At 41.5% G+C, this 17,127-nt stretch overlaps 1 non-coding gene across 1 annotated transcript; it reads left to right on the top strand.

The window, feature by feature from the left end:
* The first annotated feature begins 16,269 nt into the window (after window positions 1-16,269).
* LOC133368860 (U1 spliceosomal RNA) lies at window positions 16,270-16,438 on the top strand. The gene has a single exon (XR_009758776.1). It is a non-coding gene; the product is annotated as a U1 spliceosomal RNA (small nuclear RNA).
* The last annotated feature ends 689 nt before the right edge of the window (window positions 16,439-17,127 follow it).

Genomic DNA, 17,127 nt, shown 5'->3' on the forward strand with positions numbered 1-17,127 from the left:
TCAAGAGCGAGTCTATGACCTGTTGAGCTGGCCTAAGCCTGGCAGAGGGGAAACAAGCATTTAAAACAGAATTTGACTTACACCACCTTTTTTGCTGTTGTTAGTTCCACCAGGTTGCCACATCACGTGGCTGAGCTGAATGGAGTTTGGATCCAGCGTAAATCCCCCCCTTGCCCAGTCCTACCCCCAGAACACCCCTTTTTTGGCACTTACACTGGCCTAAGATGGTCCAACTGAGCCCCAGATCAGCCTGGATGAGGAACTTACACCAGCGTAGCCCCAGTTGAGCCAGAGATCCTTTAGATCCTAATTTGCAGATCTTGGGTTCGGATTGCTCCCTTAGCCATCATTTCATCTCCATGCCATGAAAAGCTTTTGAGTTCACAGTCTGGATTTTGACTACAAAACTGTGGCAGTAATCCCATTGTTCAAGCTTTTCAATGGAAAGTTGGTAGTTGTTGGGGGTTTTTTTAAATGAAACATCTTATCTGTTCAGTAAATGAGTTTGCACACTTAATGGGAACAGAGGAATAATCTACAATGTCATCCCATTAGGAATGAGCAGTAAAGCTTCATTTCCCCACCCCCCTTCCTCTCCCCACACAACTTTCTCTTTATATTCGTGGGTAGGCTGATTTAAAAAACAACAACAGGAGAATGTTCTGCTCTGCTTGTGGCTCATTGAGAGCAAATTAAAAAACAGACACTCAGAACAGACCTAGAAATACACGCTTCATTCTAAGCATTATTAAGCTTGGTCAGCACAGAAACCATCAAATAACATGCTCTGTTCTTAGGGCTGCAAACATGAATTGTTTAACCTTTTTACAGTGCAATCCCATGCATGTTTACTCGGAAGTAAGCCCTCTGAGTTCAATGGGGCTTACACCCAGGAAAGTGTGGGTTTGGGCTGCAGCCTTATTACACAATCTTATTCATATTATCTCTTCGAAAGGAAGCCCCACTGAATGCAGAGGCCTTGAAGTTGCCCATCAATATATTCAGCAGACTGAGCACCAGGTCATAGCTTTCCTTACTGTGGTGAGATGTATTTCTAAGTGAATTATAGCGATGATTAGTAATAATCATATAGTAATAATAGTGTGATGCATTTTCTTCAGTAAGTGGCCACCTTATGGTCCAGCCTCCTCTTGGAGACCCACCAGATCCCATCACCATAATTGCTCTTCCATGCTGGGAAAACCTTCAGCAGTCAACGTTTTGCCAGTTTTGCTGCTGTCAAAAGCACAGGAGGTCTTCCACAAAAAAAGGGGCAGTTGTTATTAATTATTCGTTATTATTAATTAAATGTATATCCTGCCCTTCCTCACAAAGTGAGCCCACAAGTATACCCAGAGAACAGCCGCTATGACCTAGAAGCTCTGTCTCCTTCTTCTAGTGGGCAAGTAAAACATGTTTTTATTAAATTTTTATTTTCAAATTTAACACGGCAGGGGAGAAAAAGAAAAGGGTTTAACAATGAATGAAAGAAAAATAATAATAATAATAATAACAATAAACCTTCATCTCACATTAAGGATATATTAACCATCAGCACATTCATCTTGTTAAACATATAAATTAATATAAGCCCTCCAGATGTCCAATTAGGTATCAACAAGAAATTGATGCCAATAAGAAATATGTCCGAATGTGGCCAGGGCAGTGAGGTCCTCAGACCATTGCATGACAGATTATGGATTTTGTCCTTCCAGGGTTGAAGTATAAGTCTCTTAGTGACCGTAAGGCCTTGCAAAATGTGATCGCTCAGCGACAGAGGAACAGGGACTCGGCACTTGTGGAGAGGCCTTTATAGTGCAGCTCAGACTGAGCCCTGAATAAAGTAACACAACAACCCTATTTGGACAGTTTGATGATGTAAACACATGCATAGTTTCAGGGACTGATTGCATCATTGCTCTGAAGAGAGGGGGAAGTGCTGCTAATCCCTGGACCTTTCTGATCCTGCTATTGTTGTCTGTTTCTTTCTGAGCAAACAAGGAGGCAACAAGAAGAGGGTGGGGGACTAGGAACCTCTGCATGCCTTGCCCTCGGGCCCAGAGTGGGTGGCAAATGAATGGAAAGTAGCAACAGTGCTCAGGAGGAGGTGGCCATAAATAAGGAGGGCACTAAAAGCGTCCTTCCTAAGCCCTTCCCCTAAGTCCCTGGAATCAACACTAATGCATGGGATTCCATGAAAACAAAAACATAAGATGAGCCCAGTTGGATCAGACCAAAGGCCCATCTAGTCCAGCCTTTTGTTCTTCTCACAGTGGCCATACAGATGCCCATGAGAACACCCAAGCAGGATCTGAGTGCACAACAGTGCTTCCCCCCTGCAATTCCCAGCAACTGGTATTCAAAATCATACTGCCTCCAACAGTGGAGGTAGATTATAGCCATCATGGCTAGTAGCTACTGAAAGCCTCATCCTCCCTGAAATTGTCTAATCCTCTGTTAAAGCCATCCAAGTTGGTGGCCATCACTGCCCTTTGTGGGATTGAATCATATCGTTTAATGATGAACTGTGTAAAGAAGTTCTTGTTTTTGTCTGTCCTGAATCTTCCTGCATTCAGCTTCACTGGATGGCCCTGTTGGGTTCTAATATTATGAGAGAGAGAGAGAGAAACTTAAATATTTAAAATGTTAACTATTAAAATTAAATGAATTCATCAAAACCTACAAACAGCTGTCTGCAAACGTTGCATGCTCTTAAGCCCCATTCAGAACTGTAGATAAAATCATGGGGTTCAGGGTTGGGGGGGCAACAGGCACATCTTCCCTTTCCTGTCCATGCATTCATATCCCCAGGTATATTTCATGAGCAGGGCTTTGCAGGAAAAGAGCTGGCAGCACTTTCCTTAACTGAGTGAAGGAACTGGGGGAAGGTATGAGCCATAAACACAAAGTAAGGAGAAAGATGAAGTATTTCCACCAACTTTATTTTCTTTTTAAATTACCTTAAAACAGCTTTTAGCCGAGGGAGAGGCACCATTAAAGGCAACTCTGTGGGAAGAGGAAGAAATTATAAACATAACTGCAAAATATCACCGAATGTCACTCATGCGTATTGGAGTTAAAAGTGTTATGGAAGTCAAGAGATAATGTTTCTGAAAGATTTCTTCAGATTTTCTTTTCTTCTGTCCTAGAGAGCTGAGCTGCTGCTGCGCTTGCCCACGTTGTGTTCAATTTAGTACAGAGAAGCTTTGGGTAGTTTGCACTGAAGAGCTTCACATCTCCCTCTCTATCCTCAAGTCTGGAATTACTTGGGAACAGTGTTGAAAAGTTTCAAAATTCTACAGGATTGGAGGGAAGCTATTTTGGCAAAGGTTAAATTTCACAGTAAAAGTGTTGAGTTTTGAGACATAAAACAAGGCTTCTTTTTCTGCAATTTGGTTGCCAATTGGAAAAAAGAAAAGTGAGGAATCTACAAAAGCACAACACAGTATGTCCCATTTGTTGCTCACCATTATCAGGGACTGGAGACAGGTATATTGTGCATGTTATACATTCATGCGTATTGTAGGGTCCCACTATTCACCATTATCAAACAGGATTTTTTAAGTTTGAATGTCTGATCACACCACTTGCTTAGGACTGTGTACGGCTTCTAAGAACATAAGAAGATCCTGCTGGATCAGGCCAATGGCCCATCTAGTCCAGCATCCTGCTCTCACAGTGGCGAACCACATGCCTATGGGAAGCTCACAAGCAGGACCTGAGCACAAGAGCATTCTCCCCTCCTGCAGCTTCCAGTAACCGGTATCCGGAGGCATTGGTTTTCTGCAAACAGCTGGAAGTAGAACTGGAGGAGCATATATTTAATATTATTGACTTAAAATTCTATTGGTAGGAATGAAAAAAAATATTAAGAAAAATAATGTGTTGGTGTTTGGTTTTTTAAAGCAAAGTTTTACAATGTAGAATTTGAGCTTGATGTTTCAAAAGCCCAATGCTCTAGTTTCAAATACGTTACTTTTAGGAGCCACATGCATATTGGACTCTGTTGGGTTATAATTGGGATGAAGGCTTTGCCATGATGGAGCAGGCTAGATAATTTATGAAGCGTCATAGCATTAAGTATATGGCTCTCGGGTGAACAATGCTGGGTTTAAGAGGCACAGAAGACAGATTGATTGCTGTCGAAACAATATTGTTTACAGCTCTCATTCATAAAACTTCTAATTGATAAGATTACGGCTTGTGTCTTGCCATCTTGGGTTGTATTAAAAGAATCTTTGCATCCACAGACTGAGAAATAATTACACCACTGTGCATAGTTCAGGGAACCACACTAAACCCAACAGTATCCATACTGGTAAATGTTATAAACAGAATTCATGTTAGGAATCCATAAACGTAAATGTTTGAATAAAAATATGAATTGGAATGTATTTTCCCCCAAAGAATGTTAACTGTAGTCCATTCTCAGGCATCTGGGTTGCAGGGCTGTGTGTCTGTCACATATTATTAAAAGGCCAAAGCCAGATTCAAAGAATGATGAGGGACATACTCAGAGTAGTCCATTAAAATTAATGGACATAACAAATGTAAGTCTGTAAGTTTCACTGATGAAAGGTATGCCCACACCATTTTGTGGCTCTGACTCTTTTTCTGCTCTTTTAATAATAATAATAATAAAAATTTATTTTTAGGCTGCGTATCTATGGCAGCCATTTTGTGTTATGCAATGCCCCCACAACAGCCATTTTGTGTTATGCCACACTCCCGCAGCAGCCATTTTGTAACAGATACCCACAGCACTTTCTCAAAATTACCCATGGTGCCAATGGCCCAAAATGGTTTTCAACACCCATTTCAACTTCTCTTTTATTACAAGCTACCTTGGATGTCCATAGAACTGAATGCTGGTGTAGTATTCAATTAAAAAAATATTCATACATAAAATAGTGATATGGATCCTTGCCTAACATAGAGTCTATCTGTAGACAACCTTTACCCTTACACACATCCCCAGTGAGATTTTTGCATTAATATTTTTCCTGCCCTCCAATTACCCTGGGAAGAGCCAAACTAGTCATTGTTGCAGATGGGAAGGTGTTGTGTGTGTGCTGGGGGGGGGAGGTAAACCATGACCACATTCACACCATACATTTATTCTACTATTATTCCACTTAAAACAGTCATGGCTTCCTCCAAGGAATTCCGGGAAGTGTATTCATGAAGGGTGCTGAGAGTTTTTAGGAGATCCCTATTCTCCTCACAGAGCTACAATTCTCTGAGTGGTTTAAAAATCATTCCATCTTCCCAGAGAACTATGGGAATTGCAGGTGTGTGAGGGGAACAGGGGTCTCCTAACAACTCTCAGCATCCTTCACAAACTACCCTTCCCAAGATTCTTTGGGGGAAACCATCACTGTTTAAAGTGGAATAATAGTGGAATAAATGTACAGTGTGAATGTGGCCCATGACAGATCCTTTCTTGAATCCCTCTTGATGAGTGCCCACTGAATATTTGTCAGCTTCAGCCATGCCTGTGGATCACATTTCACCACCACCCTCTTTAATTTTCTCTTTTATTTTAATTTTAATCTTTTATTTTTATCTTTTAAGTACTTTTATTCTCACTTTCTTAAATGTGTATGCACATATATACATGTATGTACGTTTGTATGTGTATGCATAACGCATTTTATGTATTTTAATAGTATTTTATGCATTTTAATTTATTGTAATGTTCGGTGTTTTTATTGTGTATTTTATTATATATATGTGTGATTTTATTGTAGCTGCCCTGAGTGCCCTATTGTAGGGTAGAAGGGCGGGATAGAAATATTTTAAATAAATAAATAAAAATAAATAACATAGCTAGATTTTTTTTAAAAAGTCTCACCTGGTATAAAGCACCTTCCTGTGTTCCTATTCAACGCCACCCAAGGCAGATGGCACTCTGAAGGAAGCACAGCATTTGTTGCAATAGCATAGTAAAAGGGACACCTTTGTTTCTATGCCATCTTTGTCAGGGACTGTAAGGTTCAGTCATCTGCACCAACACTCTGACCTTGAAAGTGAGAAAGTGCAAGAGCACTCCATGATAAAACAGCCCATAACTAAATGTAGAGGCGTGGAATTCCAGTCTTATCAGGGGCAAAAAGAGAGATATTATGTGAATAAAACAAGGCTTCTGTAAGCACTGAACAGACTCCTCCTTAGATCATATATTATCAGAGGACACAATAGTAGAGTTGTAAGGAGGCCATCCCACGCTCAGTTTGTCACAATCAGCACAGTCTCTGTTCCGCTCCAGCTCAGCTTTCAGTTATTCGTCTTGCTATCTGCTCTGCCCCAAACTTATGTGATTAATTGCATAATTTATTTCAATGCATTTCAAATGGAAGGGAAGCATCATTTTTGCAGACAACCCCCCCCCAATTATAGTGAAGATTGCTCTTATTTGCTTGCATTATTTCCACTCCTGGCCTCCGACATGTGCATATTGAGAATTTCTGCTCCTGTTTCTGACAGAATTCTCTGACATCCTTACACAGGGCCAGCACCAAGGTTCGGCATTGTCAGGAATCTGCCAAGGCCCCAAACTCCAGCCAGGGGCCCACTGACAAGAGTTTCATGGACCTGCTGCTCCTTTTCATCACTGCAACCTGCTTACTCACCCAACTCTCACTTTGGCCCGCACAACAGTGGACCATTAGACAAAGGAGGATCAGTCGATGCCCCTGCCCACCTGGCTCCTGGATGGCAAGCAAACAGGTGGCAGCAATGTAGAGGCAGGGGAACAGCAGGAGCTGGTGACTGCGGTAGTGAGAAGGTAGACTCACGAAGGGAGGAAGCCTGTGGAAGGTGTCTTGCCCAAACGCTCCCCAAAACCTGAAACCAGCACTGTGGGCAGATAATGTTTCTCCCTAATCCCAGAATAAGTTTCTCCACCCATCCTTTAGCATTTTAGCACCAACCTCCCACCCCCACAACAACAACAAGATCACCACCACCAGGTTTATTTTGATTCTGCCTTTTCGTAAAGACAAAATAAAATGTCCAAAGAGGCCTACAATAGCAATGAAAACAGCAGTACACAGCAAAACCAACAAATAACATATTAAGGCATTTCAGTACTGTAAACATAAGAATATTCAATGAATAATAGCTGAAAGATCCATTCAGTAACTGCAATGTAACTTATCAATAAGCACAACATCCTTAATTACATACCCGCATGGTTCTTAAATACTGAGATGGTAATTTGTCAAGAAGCCAAGATTTGGGTAGGAGTAGTAGAAGAGAACAGCCCAGGATGAAGGATTGAGAGAAAGAGAGATGTTCCTCCTTCTCCTGAATACAGACTGAAAATCTGAAAGCCTATGATGCTCATACAAAGGCAGTAACTGATTAAAGCTTTACAGTATTTTCCATTTTGTCACATTTCTCTCTATTGATTTTCTCAGGCTGCAAACACACAGCTTTGGGAATGCCATTAATTACAAATTGATTTGCTTCGTGAACATCAGAGGAGTGCTTGCAAATTTCAGCAGTCCCTCCCCTAGCCTATTGTCTTCAGTTTGCCCCAAAAAATCAAGCATAAAGAAGGCAAAAGATCTGTGCTCCCTCACCTCCCAAAATCCAGAGGTCTCTCTTATCTAAACATAAACCACGTTTTCTCCCGTACATGGAGATGCCACTGACTCTGTGAGTTCCTCGACTGGTTCCTGGAACTCACTGGAAGACGTCACCATGGTGTGCGAGGCTTCCAATCTCTCCCAAAGAAACCTCACGCACTGGTTCAGGTGCAATGCTAAACTAGCCGCTTCATGGTACATAGGAATACCGGAAGCTGCATTATACTGACCCAGAGTCCTGGTCCATCTAGCCCTGTGCTGTCTGCAATGGCTGGCAATGGCCCTCCAGATCTCAGATAGGGGTCTGTGCCAGCCCTACCTGGAGATGCCGGGATTGCATTTGGGAACCTTTTGCATGCATACCGGATGCGCTGCCACTGAGCTCTCACAGGGGAAAGGGAGGGACAAAGGAGCACCAGCGCACTGAGACTAATTTGCTTAACCCATGGTGTATAACTTAGTGTTGCATCTAAATACGCTTACAGCAAACTCAAGGGATAGAACTCTGCAGGAGCACAGAATCTGCAGCCTCGGGAGGAACCAGTAACAGCTTCAGATGCAGTGGGTGCTAGAGTAGCCCTTATAGGGGAGGGGGAAGGCTGACTGCCCTCTCTGCCGGGACACTGAACTCTTCAGCTGCACCTAAGCAATTGCATCTTACCCTGGCCTGTTCCAAGAATCCCACACTGGTTGCTGAATCTTTGGGGGTTACTTATTCAGCCTGGCTTATGTCTCAGCTCTGCTTCCTCCATGCTATGTTCACCTGCCCTCTTTTGGAGCTCTCTCTCCAAAAGAGAGGTTTAGCAGCAGCAGCAGTAGTAGTAGTATTTAGATTTATTGGTTGCTTGTTACCTGAAGGTCCCCAAGCAACTTACGCAATGTTAAAACAAAAACAAATAAAACACCCTATAAAAACATAACAATAAACAACAACAAAACAACACCAATAGCCCCCCCCATACAACCATAGGAAGCTTTGATAGCATACTAATAACAGACAACATCATCTCAATCTATCAAATGCCTGGGAGAAAAGGTAAATCTTTACCTGGTGCCAAAGAGATATAAAGGAAGGTACCAGGTGGACCTTACTGGGGAGTTTATTCCCCAGATGGGGAGCCACAACAGAAAAGGCCCTCTCCCTTGTCGCCACTCTCCAAGCCTTCCTCAGAGGGGGGACCTGGAGAAAGGCCTCAGAAGAAGAGCTAAGGGTCCAGGTAGGTTCATATCAGGAAAGGTGTTCCAGGAGATACTGGGGTCCTGAGCCGTAATAAGCTTTACAGGTCAAAACCAGCACTTTGAATTGGGCTTGGAAGCATATAGGCAGCCAGTATAACTGGAACAGGATTGGTGTTATATGATGTGTTTGCCTTGAACCTGTCAACAATCAGGCAGCCACATTCAGCACTAACTGAAGCTTCCAAACTGTTTTCAAAGGCAGCCCCATGTATTTCAATAATCCAACTACAGCCACGTAATCCCTGTGCACTGGGACACAGTTCTCCAACCACACAATGGTTACAAAAATGCATACATTAGGTGCAAATGTGCACAAAATGAATATACTGGTGAACATTACTTACAAAAATGCATTATATTAGAAGTTGCTTGTACAAATGTGTACCTTATTCAAAACTGCATACAAAAATATATTTATTATGATAAATTCGCACAAAAAATGCTGAAGAAATTTTCATGAGGATTTTTTTTAAAAAAAATGCAAATTGCTATGGAAATGTGGAGAATCAAATTTAAGATTAGAAAGATGAGAAACTGAGAGAAGCAAAAATGACACATCATTCCATCCTTACCCCTGAAGAATACCATGGTTGATAGTATTGAAAGCCTCTGAAAGATCAAGGAGGATCAACAGAGCACAGGGCAACCAAGGCAGTTTCCATACCAAACCCAGGCCTAAATCCCAATTGAAATGGATCTAGAAAATCCGCTTCCTCCAAGAGTACCAGGATCACGGTCAGTTTTTACTTCCGTGGAATTCAGAAGGAAAAAAACAAGGTTCTGCCAAAAAATCTGGGCTGCACACTGGAAGTTTCACCCAATTCCACCTTTTACATCATTTCTTTATTACAATGTGCAAGTGGTTCGGCCTCATTTCCTTCTCAGCTATACTGAAGTCAATGTGGTTTTAATATAGGGTGCCAGCACAAATACCCTCCAAGGGAGGAACTATCGTCTAATCTTTTGGCTGCTGCCAGCTATTGCTGCAAATATGATCTCACAGCTGGGCTAAGTCTTAAACATGCCAACCTCTACCACATGAGAGGGGCCCCGTAACAGAGTGCAACATCTGGTTTTGCTTTTATGAGGCTCAGCATACCTTCTCGCTTGGCACATGCTGTTGAAACAGCTTCACTAAGCCAATCACTATTTGCATTGCAAAATACCAACTGTTCATGACCTTTTCTTTCATTTTCCACCAGAGCAAGGCTGGGAGAGGAGGACTCAGGTGGTTCATAAAAAAGAAAGGATGCATTTGTCTTGTACCCCCAAGTAGTCAGTGCAAATTCTTCATCAAGATACATTATGTGGACTTGCTGATTTTGGCTCACAATCAGAAATTTACTTGGCATCTCTGTTAGTCATGAAGGGCACATTATGGGCATGATAAAGCATGCACTTTCAGTCCTTACCCTCCAAAATTCTACAGATGAAAATTTGGCCATCCTTGTAAAGACCCAAGATATCAAGGATCTCTGCCTGAGGCACCCTCCCCTTCATGATTACACCTTGATTAAGGTTTGCTCGAGCTGCATGTTGCATTCATGTAATCTACATTAGAAATGGGAGACAAAATTATTCAGTTCACATTTTAATGCAAACCTGCCAAATCCACACTTCTCGAACAAAAGTGGGAATGAAATTCACACTTCCCTGAATTTTGCAGTGCAGTTCTTCAACCATGGAATGCCTACAAACACGTATATATTAGTGAACTGTGCACATAAAAATGCACATATTAGTGAAAACATATAAAAAAATTATATTAGAGGAAAATTGTTTTTACAAAGCACGTATGCTAGGCAAAACTGAAAACAAAAATGTACACTTCCAGAGATATGAAAATGCATATGAATTTTCATGTAGACTTTTAAAAAAACAAACAAACAAACTATGCAGTGATCGGGTGAATCAAACTTTTGGAGATCCTGGGGAAGTTAGCTGATCCCTAAAAAATCACAACTCTAGCAACTCATGCCAACATGTGGGCTAAGTGGGTGTCAGTGATTTGCCAGAGAAAAGGACCAAAAATAGAGGCTGTTCCTTGGAAATCAGGACAATCAGGCCCTCCCTTAGCATGTGCGGGGCCCGGGGCAAAAGCCTAGTTGGGGGCCCCTGTGATGATCCCACCAGCTGGCTCTACCTGTGATACTCTCACTAGGGCCACCACCTGTCAGGATCTTGGTTTTTATTTGTTCTCTCACATGCACTAGCACAGATCTCACAAGATCCCACTGCTAGGCAGCACCACCAGCCACTTCCTGTAAACAATATTGCCTGACTTCGCCTTTAGTCTCCTTCTGGCTTCTTGTTACTATGTGTCTGACTGCCCTTGCCGTCCACAACCCTCCTTGTATCTTTGTCTATAAAGCATACAATCCTGGGTTGTTCTATATGCTTGACGATGTTACAATATCTCCCTTCACCGCTGCCATCATTTGATACTGTTTCTTTGTCTTTGGTATTACCCTGCCCACCCTTCTGGTCTGTATCAACCCCAGCCAAGGATCAGGCTTTTGCTAAACCAATAAAAAAATTATTTATAAACACCAGGAAATAACAAGATTATGTAAGGTAGATTTAACAAGCGTATGGTTTCATACAGTGTCACTCTTTATGTTTCTGGTCATATATAATTTGCCTAAATATCAGCCAAATACAATCCAATTCTCCCTCAGAACTCTGCCAACCAACTCATCCAAATAACTCTCCACTCTCACAACTCCCCAACAACTCCCCCAGATTCAACTGTCATCCTCTCATTTATACCTTCAGCCATTCAAACACTCAGCCAATCATCATCCAACATTCTCCAGCATTCTAGCCCATGTACTCCCCCCTCTTACTCAGTCACTTACCATATATCACTTAATAAACCCGCACTTACCATATTTACAGATATTAAAATACAGGGACATCACAGCCCCCCACATTCTTTCTCTCTATATATATCCTTTCCTCCAGGCAGTGGCAGAGGCTTTGTATTTCGGCTGCTAGGAGCTTGCGGCTGTGGCTCCCTTTTTTGCAGCCTTCATTGGCGGCGGCTTTGTATTTTTCAGCTGCGGCTCCCTTTTTTACAGCCTTTGTTGTAGACTCACTTAGCGTTTCTCGCTGCGAGGTTTTCTCCTTCCCGACTCGCTACTGCGGCTATCAGGAGACCGACGCTGCACCTCTTCCTCCCAGCTCGTTTCTACACTCCCCTCAGCTTGCTACTGCGGCCATGAGGAGGACGCAGTTGCTGCGTTTATATGCAGATCACCAAGCACAGGGGCCCCCCAAAGCGCGGGGCCCGGGGCAACTGCCATGTTTCCCGGTGCCTAGGGGTGGCTCTGAGGACAATTAGGGTGTATTTAAATCTTTTTCATTGAAGTTAATAGGACCGAAAAAAGCTAAAGTTTTGCTGGATTGTATCATAATATGACCTCCCTGTTGTGACTGATGCCCTCCCCACACACACTTGAAGTTACTTTTGGAAGTAATGATAAAAAGGACCAGGGCCACAATGCTGAGAGCATCTAAGCCAAGTTGATGATTCTGTTGACTACAGAGGTCATGGAACGCTGCGGTCCCAGAAAATGTAGTAAATACTTCCAAAGATAAAAAGGGAAACGAGATCCATGCCAATAAGTTATGAAGAGAAATGGAACAAGCAGCCCCCTCAAAAAATAAGGTTTCCAGGAACCACCACTTGCTTAAATAAAAATCCCATTAAGCTTCTGATACACCAGCAGTTTGGAAAAATGAACGACCAGTTGTAGCTGCAGAAAAAGGCCTTAATAATTAATTGATGGTTTTAAGCAAAAAATACAGTATCTGTAATAGAGCCCCATAAACACTTCATTTGGACAGTGGAGAACGATTAATTTTCATGATTCTTAAGACCACAAGACAGAAAAGTAATAGTTTGAATCGTGTGTGATGAAATCTAATGTTGTGATACAATTTTTTCTCTTATCGATTGGGTACCAACCTATCTGAGGTGACTTATAGGGAAAAATCGGAAAAGGAACTCACAGTTTTGCAAGGGCTAGTCAAGTTTATGTGCTGTACTGGTGTTCAGAGTTAATAGATTTTAAATTACAGTCTATGTAACCTAACACATGCAGGTAAACCTCAGATTGAGATTAAGGATGAGAGGAAATTAACTCTCAAACCTCTGCAAAGTCTCACAATTTTTTTCTGAAGAAATTTAAAGCCAAATACAGTCTGCCTTACCCCTTGGCACATGTACTTTTAGTAATTAAGGATCCTAAAATATTGGATACAGTATTCCTACTAAGACAATTATAATGAATGTAGCTCCTCCAGAGATGACAGCCCAGGAGGGGTGTAGTAATCCGGGGTCTCAGGGGGTCATAGACCCTTTCCTTTTTTGAGAGCAGGGCCCAACCAGGTCCCTATGTAGAAGCCAATCATCATGAAAGGGGAGCAAGTTAGCCACTGAGAAGAGTCCTTGCCCTTTTGTGTTGATTGGAGCCAATCAGAGCAAAAGAAGGTGAGTCAGCCACTAATAAGATTCTTCTCATTCGCTAACATGCAGTCTTTGTTTTCATGCTAATTGGCCCTTAGGGACGTCTGTTATAGAGACTTGGAGACAATGCAGAGAGTAAGGGAAATGAACGAAAGAAGAAAGTGGGTGGCTGTGTGGCGGCACGGTGTGACTATCATGGAATGACCCTGCACTCCTGCCCTGGGCTCCTACTGGGAGGAAGGGTGGGATATAAATCTAATAAATAAGTAAATAAATGTGTCACGACACTTCTGCAGCCCCTCTTCTGGAGTCTGTTAGGCTTTTTGATATAGATGTGCCTAAGAGTCTGTTAGGAAGTAAGGCCCAGCTTCCATGTTCTGAGATAATTTTGAGGGAATACATTTTCTAATAGATGGCATTAATCATAGCATGCTTGAAGAGAACAGGAAGGAAACACTTCCTCCTGGTTCAGCTGACCATGGTTTATATAGCTTCTGCCAGGAGACTTGTGATTCCTTTCTAAAACAGGGGGCAAACCAATCTTCTGTCAGATTCTCTTCTCAAAATTTAGGGTGGTATTTAATGCTAGGCCTACTCAGAGTAAACTCATTGAAGTTAATGGACTTGACTAACTTAGGTTCATTAACTTCAGTAGGTCTGTCTGCTCTGACTTGTGCTGGCATTGAATAGCACCATTAATATTTTATTGATATTATGTTGTGTGCCACCTCTGGTTCCTTATATCAAAAAGGTGATCCATAAATATTAGAAATAAACAAAATAATTCTCTGCAGAACATTGAGATCAGTCCTCAAAGAGACTACTTCCTGATTGGCTCCCAGGCATTGCTGTATCAAAGGGCTTCATAGAAGGCAGTTTCTATTGTCTTATCATCTACAGGGAGATTATATGAAGCCATTTAAGCTGTTTCATATGAATGCAGAGCCTGTAGTCTAGGGAAAGGGGGTACAACTCCCGTCATTGCTGACCATTGTTGACGGGACTTGGAATCCAACAACATTGGGGTGTACACAGGGTCACCACCTCTGAAGTAATCTTCCAGAATCTCCTTTCTCAACCATCTAGGGGAGTTCTTGAGCTTTGGAACCACGGTGGACTACTCTTTTAATTCAAACTCTGTCCACCATGTTAAAATGTATTAACTGGTTGGTTTATTTAATAAGCTTATATACTGCCTTTCAGTTAAAAACTCTCAGGCTGGGTTTTTTTTAAAAAATAAAAATAAACTGATACAATACAGTACAATTTTTTATAACTGTACTATTTAAATGTAAACGATACAAGCACAATAAACAGCAAAATAACACCCACTCAAGCCAATAAAACCATCCGCTTAAAATTAGCTAGCTGATATACCAGAATGCTCGGCCAAATAAAAAAGTCTTCTCCTCGCACCGGAAAAACTGCAAATTTGACACTAGCTCAGTCTCTCATCAGAGGGTGTTGGAGATACCACAGTCAGGGATGAGCAAATCTGTCCATTTCAGTTTACCGTTTCTAATTTTTCCTTTCTTAAGTTCAGTTCTCCACATTTCTACATCAATTTGCATTTTTTTAATATATACACGTTTGTATGCTGTTTTGCCTAATATTCACATTTTTGTAAAGCAATTACCCCTAAACAATTTTTTAAAATTTTTTTCAATAATATATGAATTTTATGCACATTTGACTCCTGTATATGAACTTTTGTACACATATTACTTGGCTGAAGAATTGTACTGCAAAGTTTGCAGTAGTGTGAATTTCAAAGGATAACTCTGTTTTGGTCCCTGTATTGTTTCTGCAAATGTGAATACTGTAAATGCAACCTCCCCAATTGCCAAATCACAACTGAAGAATTCCTCTCTTTGGATAGCATCTGGAGGAGAGCCTCTGAGGCTGATGGTTTGTGTACGCTCATGCTGGAGAAGCAAGTCCATCAGGCAACCAGGTCCCACGTTATTTAGGGCTTAAAAATGAATGTCTCTGAATTATGTGCAGAAGTGGACAGCCAGTGCAGATATTGCAGAACTGGCGAGATATGTTCCCTGTAGCCTGTCCCTGTTACTTAACCTAGTAGCTTTGTTTTGTAATAATCACAATTTCCAAGGAGTCTTCAAAGGCAGGCCCATGTTTGGATCACATTGCAGTAGCCTTAAAATGTCATCTGCCATACAGACACTGCCAAAAAACTGGCAGTCCAGAGTCTGAACCCCACTGCTCCTCCGGTCAGGAAAACCCTAGTCCGGTCATTGAAGGGGTTGGCCCCTTCATGTTGTTTGTGCCCAAATGGGCAACTTAATCAGCACTACCCAGAGAGATTGGCAGACCAATCAGCAGCTTGATTTATAGATGCATGGTTAGCATGAGAGGCTTATGCATTTTATCATTGTCATGACCCCAAATCGAATACTGCAGAGTTTGCTCACTTGGCAGCTCAGCCGAGCGAGATGGCCTGACTTCTTCATCATGGCTGCCAGCTCTGCAGGCATTTATCACAGTGCCTCGGAGACATCCTTATCTGTAGAACAACTTATCTCTAGAACAGAGACCGTTGGTGGCAAATGGTTCAGAGAAAGTTGACATCCCTGATACAACTTTTTTGGATGGAAACATCCCATGACTCATTGGCTATGCTTGTAAAAGAGGGTGGATAGAGAGAGACTTATGAGGAAGTAAGAGGAGATGGTAGATTTGGCATGCAATAATGGCAGCCAATATTGTTTTAGACTGTGTACGTATTCACTAGGGATGGGGGTCGAATGGAATTCAGATCTCATTTAAAGCTGAATTTATCAAATTCACACTTTTTGAAACAATAATGAGAACTGAAACAGGCATACTTCAAAATTTGCACTTATTCAAAGGTTGCAGTTCAGCTGTCCAACCATCCAGTGTTCACAGAAATGTATTATTATTTATTATTATTTATTAGATTTATATCCCGCCCTTTCTCCCAGTAGGAGCCTAGGCCAGCAGGGTAGATACCATGATCGTGAAGGTGGTTTTCCTAGGGTGAGGTTCATCCATTGCACTCCGGGTGTGCTGACCCCTGGAATTTCCCCGAATGCGGGAAACTTGACTGCATAATTTGTTCTTGTAAACCGCCCAGAGAGCTTCGGCTATGGGGTGGTCTATAAGTTTAATGAAATAAATAAATAAATAATACATAAAAATGCATATATTAGGGGAAATATGTACAAAAATGATTACAAATAATATACAATACAAATGATAAATAACATACAGAATGCATTATATTAGGAGAAATTGCTTGCAAAAGTATATACAATAGTCAAAACTGCATACAAAACTGTGTTATTAGGAGAAATTCACACTAAAATGCTGAAGAATTGTCATAGGACTTTTTCTAAAAACAATGCAAATTGCTGGGGTAACCTGAAGAATTCAGTTTAAGATTGGGAAATTGACAGAGTCTTCCCTCCCTAGTACACACCATACATTTAAAGCGCATGCCTTCCCCCAAATAATGTTAGGGAATGTAGTTTAACCTTACACAGCTACCATTCCCAGCATTCTTAACAAACTACAGTTCCCAGGATTCTTTGAGAAAAGTCATGTGCTTTAAAAGTGCTTTAAATGTATGGTGTATATGCAAGCTAAAAGGCAACAGTTTGGTTGAACTCAAATGATTAAGTGCTTGTAGAAGAATCAGGAATAATGCATTCCAGAAAGAAAGAAAGAAAGAAAGAAAGAAAGATTTGAGGCACTAAGGGGATTTATGGCTGCCATATATGAATTATTCTCCAATCTGATTCTGAAGAAGCATGAAACTAGATACAAACCTGGAGATCTCATCAT

The sequence above is a fragment of the Rhineura floridana genome, chromosome 12 (assembly GCF_030035675.1).
Source record: "Rhineura floridana isolate rRhiFlo1 chromosome 12, rRhiFlo1.hap2, whole genome shotgun sequence".
In the NCBI taxonomy this organism is placed as follows: Eukaryota; Metazoa; Chordata; class Lepidosauria; order Squamata; family Rhineuridae; genus Rhineura; species Rhineura floridana.